The sequence below is a fragment of the Saccopteryx leptura genome, chromosome 1 (genome assembly GCF_036850995.1).
Source record: "Saccopteryx leptura isolate mSacLep1 chromosome 1, mSacLep1_pri_phased_curated, whole genome shotgun sequence".
Taxonomy (NCBI): domain Eukaryota; kingdom Metazoa; phylum Chordata; class Mammalia; order Chiroptera; family Emballonuridae; genus Saccopteryx; species Saccopteryx leptura.
Genome location: NC_089503.1, coordinates 359,629,709 through 359,643,400, shown reverse-complemented (window position 1 = coordinate 359,643,400; position 13,692 = coordinate 359,629,709). Strand labels below are relative to the sequence as shown.

Genomic DNA, 13,692 nt, shown 5'->3' with positions numbered 1-13,692 from the left:
ATTGGGCGACTGCCCAGGCGCCCACTTTAGAAAGACCCTGATTACAAGTGCCATTTTAACAACCAATTCGCTGAACTCAACAAAAAACTAGGTATCGGTGTTGCCAACTGGTGCAGACTGGTTAAATTCCACCACTGAAAAGACCCATGAGATGTTCAAAATCATATATGCAAACTCTCTCTTTATGTTGCCAAAAAGCCAGATGGCTTTCAAACTTAAAAAAATTTAAAAAGGAGAGCTCTTTTAATACCCATAAATACCCATTTACATCAACTTTTGGATATTCAAAAGAGAGAAAACTATGGGATATAATATCTTATGCATTATATAATTGTTACAAACAAACCAATGATATATACAAGGTGGGGAAAAAGTAGGATTACAGTTGTTGTTTATATAGAAAATAATATACTGACTAATAAAAATAATACAGGAATAAACTGTTTCATTTACAGCATACATGTATAAACCTTATTTTGCCCCATCCTGTATACATATAATTAAAATAATTCTTTCATTCATTACACACTGAGTTGCATTTGTTTATAAATTTACTTAATAAACTGTGTTTACCTATTTAAAGTATGCATCTAATTTATTTCTATACCTTTAGTGTATGCTAGGTTGTAAATACCTAGTAAATGTATAGATGAGTTAATAAATTTTTAAGAAAATATTTATGTAGAGTAGATCATATATAACACAGTACATATCTGTGCTATTTTGATGAAATGTAATGAATATATAAACAAGAAAAATGAATGATTTTCTAATGACCTGGGATATATTAATAATTCTTCTCTCTCTTTCTCTCTCTCTCGTTCTGTTACAAACACACACACACACACACTCACACACACCTGCTCTTGCACAAACTTGCATACTTATATTTCAGTTTAAATTATTTATAAAATAATCTTTAAAAATATTTGGGAAAGACTTGGAAAACCTTTATGGATAAAAAAAAACACACAAAAATTCTTGGTTAGAAGACAAGAAAAGTTCTCAGCTATATAAACTGGTCTACAAATGGTACCGCTAAAGAACTAAAGTATGCTGTAAATGTCCGGATGCCTTGACCTGTGGAGATATAGTAATCCCACTGACAATAAGAAGTATGAACACTTTTTTTCTTTCTTTACTTCCCTATGTTTCTGATGAAAAAGTACTAGCAACCTAGACTGCAGAATGTGACATTAAAGTTTAATTCTATCAAATCAAATAGGCAGAGATCAAATTTTGACAGTGTTTTTTCTTGTGGAACGGGTAGAACTTTTTGAAAACTTTTTAAAGCATTTCAACAAACCCAAAGTAGTGTAAGAGACAAAAGGAAATGTTTAAAGCTCTATTATTTTTTCTTCATTATTAAAATATCTAAGTATACTGAAAAACATAACTAAACAGTTTGCTAGGTATTTTTTACATAGCAAGAATTTTATTTATTGTTTTTTTTATTTTAAAAACTTTTCTCCTTTCTTTAATACTTTAGATTATGGCCAATCTTATATATTAGTACTGGTACATAATTAGGTAAGCCTATGAAACTGTTGCATTAGTAACAGGAAAATATAATACAAAGTAATTCCTTACATTAAATGTATTCTTATCTTTTCCACTTAAATAATACAACAAAATGAACACTGGAAGAACTTTTTTCTTTCAATAGAAACAGAATTTATCAATGAAGCATAGCAAGTATTTGAAAACCACCCTGCAAACATGAGGTATACTTTTGGAAACAATGATGAAAAAGATCTAGATTTAGAACACTTAATTTCTACAACTGCAAAAGTCAGATTAATCTGTACAACAGAATCACACATTGTGCATGATAAATTACTCAGCAGAGTTCAAAATTCACTTTCTTTTATTTCCTAACATCTGTATAAGTTATCTTCCTAGTAATGATTTATTTTATTATTAAAATCACTCTACATTAATTTTTATAGCTTTGAAAGTACAGGAAATGCATCTTAACTTGGTGAAGGTCATTACTTTCAGAAAACACTTTAAAAAATTATAATTTTAGGACTAGTAATTAGTTGAAGAGATTGAATAATGATATATTTCCTTCAAATTGGCATTTGTTAAATTTTTATAGTTATTTTTTATACAGAGTATTAAATATGAAAAATAATTTAAAAATATGCTTTTTAAGAATAGAAGTTTGAAAGTATGTTAATCTCTCTGCTAACTAAAACACAAATTAAAAAAACATCATTCTAAGAGAAATTGCTAAACTTTATTTACTCAAAAATATATTTTTAACAACTCATTCAAAGTATACACTATACAGACCATGAAAGGAACAGAATGCCTTAAGGCCAAATTATTTACATATTTCTAAAATATATATTTTTATATATATATCAATTTTCTTAAGAAAGAAAACTGCTGAGGTTGCTTCATAGCCAGGTTACAATTCTTCCTATAAATTTCTTTCTTTGTTTATTAATTAAACATTCTATAAAAATGTATACATGAAATGTTCTTTGTTTCAATTTTATGTGTATATTTAATATTAAAATTCTTTTTAAAATCAAAATACTAGAATTACATCAAAGATTGAAAGGTTATCTACCAAAGCATACATTCAGTATAATCTTTATTTTAATTATTTTATAACTACATTTTAATTATTTTAAAACAGATTAGAAAGAGGAATTAAACAAAGTGAAAGAGGTAGAAATAAATGCTACTTCTTTTAACTAGTTGTTGAATAAAAGTTTTCTATATAAATTATTTTTATTTATCATTTGAAGTCCTTGACACAGTCTGATTAGGTTGCATATATAAGATGCTATTTAATAAATGAGAAAACTAAGCTTCAGAGAGATTAACTGACTTGTTCTAAGTCACATAAATAGTGAGGCAATTATGCTTTGAGAGTAATTATTTTCTGTCTTCACACCCTTGGCTCTTTCTAGATAACACTCTCTTATCATTTGGAGCAAATCCTTTATAAATGCTATAAGATGTTTAAAAACTTGTCATGATAATGAAAATAAGAATAGAAATATGATTTTATATTATCCTAATTTATAAAATTCATTTTAATTGCTATATTTTCATTCACATTTTTATCATTTTTCTATTTCTTAGCAATCTTAACTATTATTTAATATGAAATTAAATTTTAATGTCTCCTTAGTGAGCTCCCTGGTAGGAATAATCATGACAATTTCCTATGTGTAAGGAGATTTGATGTATGTATACATTATGTATCTGTGTATGTATCTAGGTATCTATGTACCTAGCTAACTAACTAGCAAGCAGTAAAAGGCTTCTGAGACTAGAAATTCACCAAAAGTATTTGGCTGAATTATCCAGATATATTTAATTTATCTCAATATACTTTTGTTATTTACTAAAAACATTAAAGACTGAGCATGTTTTAAAACTAAGATAGCCACTTGATATGTATCAGTTAAAATATTTTAAACTCTCCCACTAGAAAAGTCATCCTACTTAGAATAACTCATTCAGTATTAATAAAGTTCAATTTTTTAAATGAATGTTTTTATGTAACAAAAATTAAACAATTAAAAAATTAAACTTGAATACATTGGATAATATAGCAAAGAATATGCTATAAGAATGGGAGTAAAAGCTGTTTGGTTCCCCAGTACCATCAACTCAGAATATCTTAGTTGTAAAAAAACAGGATGATGTAATCTCTGACATAATTAAAGGTGGATAAAACACATAAGTCTGTTGCTCAACTAGTTTTCCAAATATCTGTCCATGTCTATTATACCTATTGAGCAAATAGGTTGGCATGAATAGTTATATCCTTAGTGTGTACATCATTAAAACATTGGTAGGTCTTCTCATTTACTGGTAACTTCTCCAGTTCATCAAGGGTCTCCAGACCACCTATTACCTTTTCAAATACTGTATATTTCATGTCTAGATGTGTCTGTTTGTCATAGATGATGAAGAACTGAGATCCATTGGTATTTGGGCCATATTTAGCCATAGATACAACCCACTAACACTGTGCTTAAAATATTCACTGTATTCTTCCTCAAATTTCTTGCCCCAGATACTATTATTTTCTCTTCTGGTACTTGTGGGGTCTCCTGATTGAACCATGAAACCAATGACATTCCTATAAAATATTCAGTGATTGTAGTAATTACAGGCACAAAGAAGAAGTTTTTTATAAGTTTTGGGTGTCCTCTCACAGAAGACTTCTATTTTAATATCATCTACATCCTTATGTGTGTTACTGATATTCTTCTTCTTGATGGTTACTGTTACTTAATTTCTCAGTCTTAATGAGAGAACTTCAAAGGCAAATTTCATCAGTTCAGTTACCACAGATGTTATTAAAATAGAAAAGGTATAGTTGCAGATCTAAAGATCAATTATTATAAGAGTTAGTATAATGGTATGGCAGTTGATTTTGAAGACAGTAGTACTGATAATCAACTTTTGCTCGCTGACTTACTTACTTACTTATTTATTTATTTATTTATTTATTTATTTATTTATTTATTTTCGGTGAGAGGAGGGGAGCTAGTGAGGCTGATTCCCACATATCCCTCAACTGGATCCATGCGGCAACCCCATCTAGTGCCAATACTAAGCTATTTTTAGTGCCTTAGATTGATGTGCTTCAATAAAGCTATAATCAGCACCCTGGGCTACGCTGGAACCAATTGTACCCACTGGCTATGAAAGGGGAAGAGGGAGAAAAGGGGGGTGGAGAAGCCAATGGTCTTTTCTCCTGTGTGCCCTGACCAGGAATTGAATGAAACCAGGACATCCATACACTGGGAAGATGCTCTGTCCACTGAACCACTGACCAGGGTCAATTTTTGCTTATTTTTTATGTTTTATTTATTAAGTAAATTAAAATAAAATAAAGTAAAATAAAAGGATATATAACAATTCACTCTTATTCTTTTTTTTAAAGATTTAAAATTGATTTTCAGAGAAAGGAGGCAGTGATCAAGAAGTATCAACTCATTGTTGCTTCATATTAATTGTTCATTGCTTGCTTGTTGCTTGTCATCTGTGCCTTGACCAAGCAAGCCCAGCGTTTGGAACTGGCTACTTCAGAGTTTGTGATTGATACTCTATCCACTGTGCTGACACAGGCCAGGCACAATTCACTTTCATTCTCTTTTATCCTTTGTTTTTAATTATTAAGGGAGAGGTAGGGAAATGAAGAGGCAGAAAGACAAACTCCCTCATGTGCCCTGACCAGGATCCACCTGGCAAGACCCCTACCAGGCGATGCTCTGCCCATTTGTGGTTTCTGCTCCATTGCTTGGCAACCACGCCATTTTAGTGTTTGAAGCTAGACCTTGGAGCCACCCTCAGTACCCGGGGCTAAGTTGCTCAAACCATTCAAGCTGTGGTTGCAGGAGCAGAAGAGAGAGAGAGAGAGAGAGAGAGAAGGAGGTGGGAGATGGATTGTCACTTTTCCTGTGTGCTGTGACCAGGAATCAAACCTAGGACTTCACATGCCAGGCCGATGCTATGCCACTAAGCTCACTGGCCATGGCTCATTTTTATTCTTAGCAAAACTTAAACGGTGAAATATTTTTATCACTTCTTTCATCTTACCTGCTGCAGAAGACCACCAAATATTAACTATCTGGGAGTTATGGCCAAACAGCCATCATCAATGCAGCATTATTTGTGTCATAAATACCTTTAGCTCAATTAAATTATATAATTTTTTCTTTCTTTCTCCCTTTGGTTCTAAGAAATATGGAATCTTTCATTATATATGATCATTTTTTATTTTTTGAACTTAATAGAAGTTCCAATGCTAAAAACTTTAACCCATAAGGCTATTTTTACTTCTTCCTAAAGAAAGTGGTTTATTTAGGTTTCTGTGTTTTTGTTTGTTTTGTTTTTGTTTTTTGCTAAAACAGCAAGCATTTATTATCTCATATTTTGTGTGGTTCAAGAGTCCAAGCATGACTTAACTGAGTCCTCCTTCAAGATTTCTCACAAGACTGCTAAGTGTTGGCCAGAATTCTGGTCTTATCTAAAGGCTTGACTGGGGAGGGTCTCACTTCCAAGTTCACTTGACTGTTGACAGAGTTCAGTTTCCTGTGGACTATTGGACTGAGGGCTTCAGTTCTTGTTGGTTGTTGGATGGTGGCTGCCTTGATTTTCTTGCCATCCAGAAAGGGAGAGAGTTAAAAGCTACTAGCAAATGGAAGTTATAGACTTATAAATGTAATTACAGAAGTGACATCCATCACATCCATCATAGTCTATTCACTTGAAATAAGTCACTAGGCCCAGACTACATTTACGAGGAGAGGAATACAGAGGTTTTGATACCAGGAGGCAGAGGTCATTGGGAGCCATTTTAGAAGGTGGCTACAAGAAGGAATGAGCAATAAAAGATCAAATCTAGGATAATAGTTACTTCTGAGAGAAGGCAGAGGTGTAAGAAATAAATGAGCAGAAATAAGTTATTTATAATGTTTTAGTTCTTGAGGCAGGTGGTGGGTTTATAGGGGTTCATAAGAGTGTTGTTAATGGACAAGTGGGGAGAGAATGTCATGAATCAAGGCTTATATGAAGTTCAATTCTGTTTACCTAAGTTTTTTAGCAGCTTCACTCTGTTCTATCTAGCCAAGTTTCTGCCTCTCCTGCTCCACACAAATGCAGGCATGTCAGCTTTCAGGAGGGCAAAGGACCAAGGGTATGATAGGGTGATCATTATAGGCCAGTTGGCTAGTGCTACCTCCCATGCCCTCTCTGAATGTGGCCTGATCCTCTTTGTTCTGATACTTATCTTGAAGTCTAGGATTCCCACGACTGGTCTCAGGTCCATGACAGAGCAATTCCTCCAAGGCGGAGAGGTGGAGTGAAAGGGAAAGAGTCTGGAACCCAGGGGGTCAACCATATGTTCCAGGACAACAGCTAATGGTGTGTGAATCAGTTGTGGAAATAAACTTGGAAGCCAATTTCATGTGCACATTTCTGTATTTATCTTTTCTGCTGAATATTCTCAAATACTTAAAGATATATAGAAAGAATTATTTATTTGTGATTAGCACTAATTATTAATTTTGAAATGACGTGATCCTTCTATAAAAATCTGTCACATGACAATTATCTTCTGCTACAGTCTGTAAATTTACAGGACCTTCTGTAAGAGAATATAGATAAAGTATGTGGCTTTTAAACTTTGAGATTCCAAGTTCAAGAATATTGTTTTGTTCAGTGTGGTTTTCCAAAATAATACTTGTTGAATTAAATTGTATAATAATTAGGTTTACAATAAAATTCATGTTTATCCTCATTCAAAACTTATTTTGAAATTAACTGAATGTGAATATTTGGCTGAAAAATATAGCAATCGTCAATTTTCAGTATAATTTTATGAAAGTAGATCTGTAATGTTCTTTAACATACATTTATTAGTAGACCAATCAGAGTAGTTTTATTTTCTACATGTGATAATAAAATACACTGAGCTTAGTTATGTATTCAAATGAAATAAAAAGACACAATTAAAAATGAACTTGGTGAAACAGTGTAAACCTTCTGTGTGTTTTATAGTCAGATCTATCATATGAAATAAATCAGATATCTTTGTCACTAATTTAAATTTACTTTTTAAGAAATAAACATTTTTCTTTGGATTTACCATTACATTTGGTATATTTAACACTGCTTTGTGTCTAAAATAATCTAAGCTTTTTGAATTAGAGTTTTAGATTTCTTTCAATAAATATTATATGGCTTTACTTATATGTAGAATCTGCAAATAAAATAAATGAACAAACTACACAGAATCAAACCCAGAGATATAGAAAACAAATTGATGGTGTCTGATGGAAAGGAGTTGGCGCTGGGTGGCAGAGGTAAAAAAATTAAAAAGTAAAATTGGCAGTTACAAAACAGTCATGGGGAAATAAAGTACAGCATAAGGAATACAGTCATTATAAACTATTATATGTATGTATGGATTAGTGTGGGTTCTAGACTTATTAGGGGTCACCTCATAAGTTATATAGATAGCTAACCACTATGTTGTACACCTGAAACTAATATATTATTGAGTGTCAACTACAATTGAAAAATAAAAAATTTAAAAAGAACTTATACATCTTAAAAATAATAATCTACCCTTATATATTTTAAAAGGTAATGATTGGATCATATGAACAGGTATTTTGAAAGACAAACTACAGTACAAATGCTCACCATTGGTAACATATTTTTACTTATTTTCTTATGGAATGACAAAGGAAAGCATTTATCACAACAGCACTAAACAGAGAAGACAATGCAATGCATTATGTTCAAAGTCAATTCCAAAGATAATGCGAAATCTGGAAATACACAAATTTTAATGTAATTCTACTTTAATGTTTTATTGTAATGTGTGCTAGTAAAATTATATTTTAGAGTGATTTAATTTATTAATGGTATTTGGAAAAATACATAATCAAATGCTGAAAAAGCAGTGGTAGACTTGATCTGAAGAATTATAAAATGTATAGTTTAAGAAATACCTTAAGGAAATTAAAAATTCCACTGATTGTTTTTAAAGCAGGATCATTGGAAAATATTTAAGGATTAATTATGTTATCCTTATTATTATGAAATTAAATTGAAAATAAATAAGGTACAATAATTTGACATTTGATTATAGAAAACGTCTTACTACTTTGATGAAAGAATAAATACATTTAAATTAATATTATACTAGAATTATTAAAAATAATACTTTTTATCTGATAATTCTTAAATTGCTTTATAAGGCAATATAATTAAATTTATTTTTCTGATAAGTGAATTCTTCCTATTATTACTTTAATTTTTTTATTCTTGGTCAAAGGTTTGTTTGAACCAAGGAGAGAGTAAAAATAAGTTGTTAACTTAGAGTATACATGATTCATCTAATATTTCTGTAATATAACTTCTAAATAATAGAAAGTCACCTAACTGTGGTTATTAAAATATAGATTTTTTTGTTCGAAGCTATAAAGTCAATAATTTGCAGCAAGTATATTGATGATTGCTGAAAATCAATTATTGTAGGATCAATACTCTTATCCTGTAAACTTCCTAGGTTACCTGCAATCACTAAGCCTTCATTCCTGATATTTTTATCTAATAATATAAAGAATTGGAATCTACCCTTCCTCAAGTATGATGTGAAGGGATTAAGTATGGCTTATTCATCTCAGATACTTTATTTAATAATATGTGATAGTTGCTGAGGTCCTATAATTAAAAATTCATTAGATTTTACTGATTTTTGTGACTTTTTTTTAAGTGAGAGGAAGGGAGATAGTGAGGTAGACTAACAGTTGTGCCCTGACTGGGATCCACCTCACAACCCACTCTAGGACTGATGCTTGAACCAACTGAGCTATTTTTAGTGCTTGAGGTTGATGAATCAGACCTACTGAGCTATCCTCAGCATTCGGGGCCATGCTCAAACCAATCAAGCCATTGGTTGTGGAAGGGGAAGACAGAAAGAAGGAGTAAAGGGAATCAGATGGTCATTTTGCCTGTGTGCCTGACTGGAAATTGAACCCAGAGCATCCATATGCTGAGCCAACACTCTAACCACTGAGCTACCGGCCAGGGTCAATTTTCTTAAATTTTTAAAAAGGGAATATACCAATGGGAAGAATCAAACATTAAGTGAATAAGTTTACCAGTCCTTTACCACAGTATATGTAATAGTATAAACTAATTATTGTTCAGTTCATGGCAGAAAATGGAATAAAGCTTAGGTAAAAGAGAGGGCAAGAATGGAATACTTCGGGAATATGGAGGCAATGAATAGAGTTGAATTTAGAAAGAAATACCAGAATGAGAGGGCATTTGGAACTGTAGAGTGGAAAAGTTGTGTGGATAGAAAGAAAGTGACTCTGTAAAGTAAAATGTGGAGACAACCAAGAAAAAATTTTCCTGGAATAAGATTTCATATAAGAAAAAAAAAACCAAACATCTTTGTGTCTTAGTATACTTTTTATAAATTATTTCTTTTATTCTTTTTTTTTTTTTAATTTTATTTATTCATTTTAGAAAGGAGAGAGAGAGGGAGAGAGAGAGAGAGGAGAGAGATAGAGAGAGAAGGGGGGAGGAGCAGGAAGCATCAACTCCCATATGTGCCTTGACCAGGCAAGCCCAGGGTTTCGAACCGGCGACCTCAGCATTTCCAGGTCGACACTTTATCCACTGCGCCACCACAAGTCAGGCCAACTTTTATTCTTTATTATCTACATGGTGCCAGAGGAAAAAAGTTATTGAAAATATTTTATTTATTTCCATAGACCTTTGATTCTGATTTGGATTTTGGTATAATTTCAACATAGTTTTTATGGTTCAATAAAGCTTGCACATATTAAAATGCTATTAAGCTATTACACATGGTTAATAATACTTTTATACTTCTGAAGCAGCCATTATTAAACTGAACAAAGTCATTAATGTCTTTAATCTTTGCACCAAGATATTCAATATAAAACATTCTTAACTGCATCTAGAGAATCGTCATGGTATCTAACTACATGTTTCCTCTCTTTTTACCATATTTATAAATGTCCATTGTATTTTGTAATTTAAATAAAAAGTACTCTAAAAAAATAAAAGAGTAATTCATTGGATTCTCGTGTTGACTTTTGTACTGATCATAACTTTGCAAGTAGTTAACAGTGCAAACCTCCATAGGCCTTTGCTTTACCTAAGCAATAACTATTATAGATTACTATAGGTGGTCTCTATAATCTACTTCAGCCACACATTTCTATGAGTCAATAAGAAACATACATTTGAGTTTAGAAGTAGAAATTTAATCAGAATATTGTATCTTTTAAAAATTTTTGTTTATAATTTATTGTTGACATGGTTTAATATGTCCCAATATAACAGCCTTTACACATAACAGCCTTTAGACACCACATTATGCAACCCATGCCTCCTGCAAAGTCTTTTTTCATCTCCATTTTCCCCCTCTTTGGCCCTCTCCTTTTCCCTCTACCCCCCTATTTCTCTCTGGCTATGGCTACCCTGTATTCTGTATATATGAGTTATGTATATAACATTTTGGCTCATCCCTTTGCATTCTTTTAAAAATGTTTCATTGATTCGAGGGAAAGAGGATTAGGGAAGGGGGGGAGAGAAAGAGAGAGAAAGAGAGAGAGAGAGAAGCATCAACTCAATAGTCCACTTAGATCATTTTGTTGTGTAGTTGATTGCTTCTCATTCATGTCCTGAGCTGGGATTGAACCCATGACCTCTGTGTCCTGGGTTCAAAATAGAAGTTATGCTATATCTACTAAGAAACCCAGCCAAGGCCAGATACTATATCTTCTGAACAAAATAATATTTTAATTAATTTTAAGTAACAAATATAGTTTGTGAATGATAAAGAATTTGAAATAGCTTATCAATAATCAAATTAACTCACTTAAAATTTTGACACATAAATTACTAAAAATAAGTTTAGGGGTTTGTAATGCCTTTTCACTTTACGAGCAATGATCTATATTATGGTTATAATATTAAAATGTCCATACTACTTAAAGCAATATATAGATTCAATGCTCTTCCTATCAAAATATCTATAGCATATTTCACAGAACTAGAAAAAATACTCCAAAAATTTATATGGAACCCAAAGACCCTAAATAGCCTTAGTAATCTTGAGAACAAAAACAAAGTTGGTGGTATCATGCAACCTTTTATCAAACAATATTATAGGGTCGCAGTAATCAACACAGCATAAAACAGACATATAAATCAATGAAACAAAATAGAAATCCCAGAAATAAACTCACTCCTAGCTGGTAAATTAATATTTGGCAAAGGGGGAAAGAACATGCAATGGGGTAAAAATAGTCTATTCAATAAATGGTGCTGAGAAAATTAGACAGATACAAGTAAAAAACAAAACAAATAAAAAATAACAACTACAAAAAAAAACCAATGCTAGATCACCTTCTTACACCATACACAAGAATAAATTAAAAATAAATTGAAGACTTAAATGTAAGACTAAAAACCATTAAACTCCTAGAGGAAAACTTAGGCAATAGAATTTCTGAGATGTTTTTTAGCAATACTTTTTTTGGGGGTATTTCTCCTTGGACAAGGGACATAAAAGAAAAATTAAACAAATGGGATTACATCAAACTAAAAAGGTTTTGTACAGCCAAGTAAACCACCAAAAAAAAAAAAAAAAAAAGAAAAGATAACCTACAAAATAAGAGAACATATTACCAATGCATCTGATAAGGGTTTAATATCAAAATTTATAAAGAATTCAAACTATCGAACACCTCCCCAAAAAAGTAAACCCCCAAAACAATTCAATTTAAAACGTGCAATGGACCTGAATAGATACTTCTACAAAAAGGACAAACAGATGGCCAGTAAACATATAAAAAGATGCTCAATGTCACTAACTGTCAGAGAAATGCAACTTAAAACTATGTGATATCACCTCACATTTGTCAGAATGGCTATCATCTGTAATTACACAAACAACCAATGTTAGCAAAAATATTGAGAAAATGAAACCCCTGAGCACTGCTGGTTCTAATGTAGATTGGGCAGCCAATTTTTGCAGGTTCCTCAAACAATTAAAAATGTAACTGTCTATGACACAGTAATTCTACTCTGGGTATGTAGCCAAAGAAATGTAAAACACTAATTTGAAAGAATATGTGCATGCCTGAGTTCATTGAAGAATTATTTACAATAACCAATATAATGGGAGCAATCCAAGTTCCATCAATAAATAAGTGAATGAAAAAGTGGTTGTACCAGATAGAAGGGAATATTACTCAACCATAAAAAATAATGAAATCTTACCATTTGTGAGAGTATAGATGGACCTGCAGGCGTCCCCAAACTACGGCCCACGGGCCACATGCAGCCCCCTGAGGCCATTTATCCGGCCCCCCACTGCACTTCCGGAAGGGTCACCTCTTTCATTGGTGGTCAGTGAAAGGAGCACTGTATGTGGCGGCCCTCCAACGGTCTGAGGGACAGTGAACTGGCCCTCTGTGTAAAAAGTTTGGGGACCCCTGAGAGGGTATTATGCTTAGTGAAATAAGTCAATTAGAAAAGGTAAACACCTTATGATTTCACTTATGTATATAATCTAAATAATAAAATAAACTAACAAAAAAGAAACAGACTCATCAACACACAGCAGACAGGTACTTGACAGAAGGAAGAGTATTAGGCAACTGTGTAAAAGATGTGAGTGGATTAAAATATCCTTAAAATTAAAAAAAAATTAAGGGATTAAAACCCAAGTTGGTAGTTACAAAATAGTCACAAGGATGTAAAGTACAGCCAAGAGAATATAGTCAATAATATTACAATAACTATGTATGGTGCCAGGTGCCTACTGGAAATATCGGGGGAACACTTTGTATATTTTTGTCTAACCCCTATGCTGTACACCTGAAACCATACAAAACCATATTGGGAATAAACTGTAATTATTTTTATTTTTTAATTTTTTATTTAGAGAGAGGAAGAGGAGGCAGAAACAGAGTAGCACATGTGCCCTGACAAGGATCCACCTGGCAAGCCCAATAGGGGGCAATGCTCTTTCATCTGGGGTATTGCTCTGTTGCTCAACAACCAGGCTTTTCTTAGTGCTTAAGGCAGAGGCCATGCAGCCATCCTCAGCTTCTGGGACCAATTTGCTCCAATTGAACCATGGTTGCAGGAGGG

General features: G+C 32.3%; 1 protein-coding gene and 1 pseudogene across 1 annotated transcript in view; both read right to left on the bottom strand.

The window, feature by feature from the left end:
- The window catches only part of EYS (eyes shut homolog), a 1,965,296-nt gene that overhangs the window by 1,032,816 nt on the left and 918,788 nt on the right, over positions 1-13,692 (bottom strand). The window lies entirely within an intron of this gene.
- LOC136387614 (peptidyl-prolyl cis-trans isomerase-like 3 pseudogene) lies at positions 3,758-12,894 on the bottom strand (annotated as a pseudogene).